Genomic DNA, 6067 nt, shown 5'->3' with positions numbered 1-6067 from the left:
CAATTTTCCACACGTCTTATTCATTTCTCTCAATATCAATTGAAGTTATGTTTATTTTCCCACATCACGTTCAGAAATAAGGAAGCTGAGGCTCAGGGAGCTTAAATTTTAAAAAATTATGTAACAAATCAGTTGAAGCTTACAAGCACCATCTTAAATTACACACAAATAGAAAAGCCTCTTTAATTCATCAAACTGTACACTTTAAATATGCAGTTTATTTTGTGTAAGCATGCACCAAAATTTATTTAAATAAAATCCTCTAATGATCCACGGCTGAGGATCTAGACCACAGATAGCTGATTCCCACTTAAGAGGGGGGGAAGATATTTCTTCTAACTGGGAAAAAAGCAAAGTGTCATAAATAGTGTAGTAACAGTAGAATTAAATTTCATTAACTCACATGATAAACTCACTTTTTTCTGTAAATAGAAGATTTACCTAGATATCAAAATGGAATAAACTCACCATGAATTGGTTCAAAACAGAAGAGATTAAAGCCTCTCACAACATCATGGATGAACCTCAGACACAATGCAGAAATTCTCAGCTTACTACACTCTCATGAGGAGCCCAGCAGAGATGAGAACCACTCCCCAGCATATAACTTGATTTGATAATAAAGGTATTATGGTATCCCATGTGACATAGGATGGTTTGTTATACAGCAATAGCTAACTGATACCAATAATCAAAGTGAAAAGACTGAGGGCAAATTATAATTATAATCTGCTGCTTTTTATTTTTGGCATATGATCTGATATTTGAAGAGAACATTCGTGGCCATTCTCTTATTCAAGTTTTCTTCTTCTAACTGCATTAACAAATGAATACCTTGTCTTTCCCTTCCAGGTAGTTAGGAGAGTTTGGAAGGACGTGAATGTTTGCAGAACTGGTAACCCTGAATCACACAACTGAGCAAGATATCAAGCTCTCTTGTGAATCAACCTCTGATATAAGAATGAAGAAATTCCTGAGCATTAAGTAGACATGAAATGGATGATATTGACATTGCTCATTCATTGTCCCTTTTGTACTAATGACAAATATTTTAAAAGGTGAACTATTTTGTAGAGCAATTGAAAAAGTCATATTTGTAGGTAGCATTATAAGTTTTCAAGCAGAAACAGAAAGATAATTCAGTATTACAACATAAAATATACTAACAAATTCTTCAACTCAATGAATAAACCACCTCACTGGTGGATACCAATCTTCTGTACTTCAATGAATACATGCAGGGCATGAAAAAGAAATATTTTGCATAGTAATAAAATGGTGGGTTTGAAATTTTGCTTCCTTGTATTTATGGTGGTTGCCAACGCTAAGATCATATTAGGTCAATCTATTTATTCAAATTTATCTTTTCATGTAGATTCCACTAAGACACGTACATTTGATAATCAATTTTGCCAGTGATTATGGCAGGCATTCTGGACACCGAGTTGAAAAATGCAGTAAAACCAGGAGAACACTTATAAAACACAGTAGCAAGTTTTTAGTATAAGTATGTCACAGTAAGCTATTTTATTTTAATGTAATTCCCTGGAATTAAGTTTTTGATTTCTGAGGCATCCATTTCAAAGACAATCTTGTTGAATAAATACGTTGTCAGTGGTATGACAGAGCTACTAGGTATGTATCCAGACCACCCCAACCCATGGAGTTCCCATTTTAAAAAGCCTTGGGTGGGGGCCAGCCCCATGCCTAGTAGGTAAGTTGGCCATGCTTTGCTTTAGTGGCCCAGATTCAGGTCCCAGGAGTGGATATACATCACTCATCAGCAGCCGTGCTGTGGTGGTGACCCACAGACGAAATAGAGGAAGATTGGCACAGGTGTTAGCTCAGGCCAGTCTTCCTCAATCAAAAAGAGGAAGATTGGCCACAGATTTAAGCTCAGGGTGAATCCTCTTCACCAAAAAAAAAAAAAAAAAAAAGCCTTGGTTAACCCAGATATGTGAACACATGAGTGGCCCTGCTTTTCCCTCGCCATGCTCTAATTTCCCTCTTCTGTTTTGTTTGTTTGTTTTAGGTAAAATTAGCATATCACGTTATGTAAATTTTAAATTTGCTACTTTAGAGTTCATCTGTTTAAACTACAAAGTAGTCACCACCAAAAGTCTAGTTACTATTCATCACCATACATTAGACCCGCTTTACCCATTTTGTCCAACCCCCAATCTCTTCCCCTCTTGGAGCCACCAATCTGTTCTCTGTATCTATGAATTTGCTTTTGTTTTATTTGTTGTGGTTTTTTGGATTCCATATGTGCGTGGAATCATATGGTATATGTCTGTCTTTGACTCATTTCACTTAGCATAATATCCTCAAGGTCCATTCATGTTGTTGCAAATTGCAAGATTATATTCTTTTTTGTGGCTTAATAATATTCCATTCTATATATATGCCACATCTTTAACCATTCTTTCATCACTGGATGCTTAAGTTGTTTCCATATTGGCTATTGTAAATAATGCTATAATGAACATAAGGGGTCATATATCTTTACAAATCAATATTTTTGTATTGTTTGGGTAAAAATTCAAAAGAGGGATAGCTGGATCATTTGGTATTTCTATTTTTAGTTTTTCGAGGAATTTCCATACTGTTTTCTATAGTGGTTGCACAAATTTACATTACTACCAACAGTGTATGAGTGTTCCCTTTTTTTCACATTCTCACCAACACTTATCATTTCTCATCTTTTTAATAATAGCAATTCTAACAAGTGCTAGGTTATATCTCATTGTGGCTTTGATTTGCATTTCCCTGATAATTAATGATGTTGAACATCTTTTTATGTGCCTGTTGGCCATCTATATGTCTTCCTTGGAAAAATGTCTGTTCAGATTTTCTGCCCATTTTTAATTAAGATTTTTGTTGTTGTTGTGTTATATGAATTCTTTATATATTTTGGATATTACCTCTTTTTGGATACATGATTGGAAAATATCTCCCATTCAGTAGGTTGACTTTTCATTTTGATGATGGCTTCTTTTGCTCTTCAGAATATTTTTAATTTGATGTAGTTCCATTGATTTATATGTGCTTTTATTTCCCTTGCTTTGGAGTCAGATCCACAAAGATATCACTAAGACTGATGTCAAGGAGGTAACTTCTTTTGTTTTATTCTAGGAATTTTATGGTTTCATGTTTTACATTCTAGTCTTTAATCCATTTTTAGTTAATTTTTGTGTGAGGTATAAGATAGTGGTCTACTTTCATTCTTTTGCATGTGGCTGTCTAGTTTACCTAACACAATTTATTAAAGAGACTCCACTATTATGTTTTAAAACCCCTAGTAAAGAGTGAACATGCAAAACCCTAGCCACCCTGCCTGTGTACTCCAACAGAGGCAGAGCCCCCAGTTGACATGCACTCTCTCTCTCCTTCTATCTTGCCTTTAGACATCCCTGCATGGTCCTTGGGAATGTCATGTACTCTCCAGGATCTGTGAGTAATAAATCTTATTTTTTGAAAGTTTGCCATTTTTTATTCATGAGATGCATCTTGCAATTATAATAAGAACCACAAAGGCCGGTCCAGCCATAGCATAAGCTCTGTTTTGGAAATGTCTGTGGGGGTTTTCCATAAGTAATATGAGCCCAGGTGAGAGCCTTAGGCATTGCTAGCCAATAGCATCAGCATCAATAGACTGAGATAAAATGGAACATTGTTAAACTCAACATTATCAAGAAGGGTAGTTAAGGTAATGATGTAAAAAGAATGGCAAAGTGAAAACCAGTGGTTTCATATTTTTCCTTAAAACAAAATTATATAAATGGATTTAGGTACCAAGTATACATATTTTGTTTCTTAAGAGTAATACAACTCATGATTATTCCTTCAGGAAAACTAGCAAAAATTACTTTACATGATATATGTCATTTGAGAAGAAATTAATTTTAATAAATCTAAATTGTCCATGTAAGATACAAAAAATTCAAATATTTCTGATTCAAGATTGGAAAAACTTTTAGAATGCATGGGAATAGACAAGGGGAAAAACTGTCTATATATCAGAGTAGAAGCCTAATAAAGTGAGTTATTTAAATTGAAGTTGAATTCAAATAAATGGAAATTCCAGGAAATAAATAGAAGGAGTAAGCTCTACTTCTACAATCTGATCAAAGAATAGCAATTTCTACCTCTGATGATTTGAGTCCTGCAATCATGGGAATTTCTTCTGCCCCAGGACAATCATTCCTTATATAAATGACAAGCCGATGATTCTTTTCAGAGCCCTCTTGATGTCTTTGTTTCTCAGGCTATAGACAAAGGGGTTCAGCATGGGTGTGACAACAGTGTACATCACTGAGGCTACTGTGCTTGAATATGAGCTGTGGGTAGCAGCAGAGCTAAGGTACAGTCCTAGGATTGTACAATAAAATAAAGAAACAACTGAGATGTGAGATGCACAGGTGGAAAATGCTTTATACTTTCCCTGAGCTGATGAGATTCCTCGTACGGAGGAAACTATCTTAGAGTATGAGTAAAGAATCCCAGTAAGGGAAACGCCACCCAACAGCCCAGATGCAAAATGCATCACCATGTCATTAAGAAAGGTGTCAGAACAGGCAAGTTGGACCACCTGATTGATTTCACAGAAAAAGTGGGTGACTTCCAACTCTGTACAGAAGGACAACCACAACACCATGAAGCTTTGTAACAAGGAATTCAAGGCACTCATCATCCAAGATACCAGAACAAGCATTCCAGATTACCAGGGTTTCATGACAACTATGTAGTGCAGAGGGTGGCAGATGGCCACAAAGTGGTCATAAGCCATCACAGCAAGGAGAAAGTTGTGCAATCCAGCAAAGAGTAGGAAAAAGTTTATCTGGGTGATGCAGCCCTCATAGATTATGACTTTGCTCTGTATGTGGATATTATGCATCATCTTTGGGATGGTTGTAGAAGTAAAACAGATGTCTACAAATGACAGGTAAGAGAGGAAGAAGTACATGGGTGTGTGGAGGTGGGAGTCTAGGCTGACAGCCAGGATGGTGAGCAGGTTCCCAAACACAGTGATCAGGTACATGGAAAGGAAAAACCCAAATATGAGGGGCTGCAGTTCTGGTTCCTTTGACAATCCCAGAAGAAGAAATTCTGAAATTGGTGTATCATTCCTTGATTCCATGCAGTGGAGTTGACTACCAGAAAAGAAAACAAAACATGACTAATTTTCTCAAAAATTGGCATTGCAAACAGTTGAAATTCTACAATTTACATATTGCATTCAAAACGTCAATACCTATAATTTCTGTATGGAACTTGCCTCCTGTGGGAGACCCCCAGTGCTGTCTCTGAATAGAAATTCCTGTTGCACTCTGGGTTTTTTCCAGGAGGTCATGTATTCTATACTTTTAATGAGAAATTCTGTCACATATTGGAGGCTGAGCAACTTCTAGGAAAAGAGCACAGGGTGCTGAGAAACAATAATTTCAACGGTTTGACAATGGAGAAAGCATATATGCAAACAAAAAATTATATAAATTGGGGCCAGCCCAGTGGCACAATGGTTAAGTTGACATGTTCTGCTTCAGCGGCCGGGGGTTTGCCAGTTTGGATCCCAGGTGCAGACCAAAGCACTGCTTGTCAAGCCATGCTGTGGTGGCGTCCCATTTATAAAGTGGAGGAAGATGGGCATGGATGTTAGCTCAGGGCCAGTCTTGCTCAACAAAAGAGAGGAGAGTTGGTGACAAATGTTAGCTAAGAGCTAATTCTTCCTCAAAAAAACAAAAATATGTATATATATATATATATATATATAAATTATCAGATGGTAATGTGCTATCAAGAAAAAATCAGGTATAAAGGAGAGAGTGAAAGGGGGTGTTACTTTTTACTAGATGTTCAGGTAGAGCAGCAAATATCTGAAGGGAGACCTCAAGGAAGAGAAAGAAGGAGGAAAAAGTTTATCTGGGAGATCTGTGTCCATCAGAGGGAACAGCAAGAGTAAACTCCCTGAAAGATGTTTGTTTCAGAACAATCAATGCTCATACGGAATCCAGTGTCACAAGGAAAACGATCAACAAGGAATTAGATGAGAGATGGTGTCAGAGGA

At 36.7% G+C, this 6067-nt stretch overlaps 1 pseudogene; it reads right to left on the bottom strand.

Annotated features, from left to right (window-relative positions):
• Positions 1 to 4047: 4047 nt before the first annotated feature.
• OR7A247P (olfactory receptor family 7 subfamily A member 247, pseudogene) lies at positions 4048 to 5140 on the bottom strand (annotated as a pseudogene).
• Between the last annotated feature and the right edge of the window lie 927 nt (positions 5141 to 6067).

The sequence above is a fragment of the Equus caballus genome, unplaced genomic scaffold (genome assembly GCF_041296265.1).
Source record: "Equus caballus isolate H_3958 breed thoroughbred unplaced genomic scaffold, TB-T2T haplotype2-0000440, whole genome shotgun sequence".
In the NCBI taxonomy this organism is placed as follows: Eukaryota; Metazoa; Chordata; class Mammalia; order Perissodactyla; family Equidae; genus Equus; species Equus caballus.
This window is presented reverse-complemented; position numbering and strand designations above follow the sequence as displayed.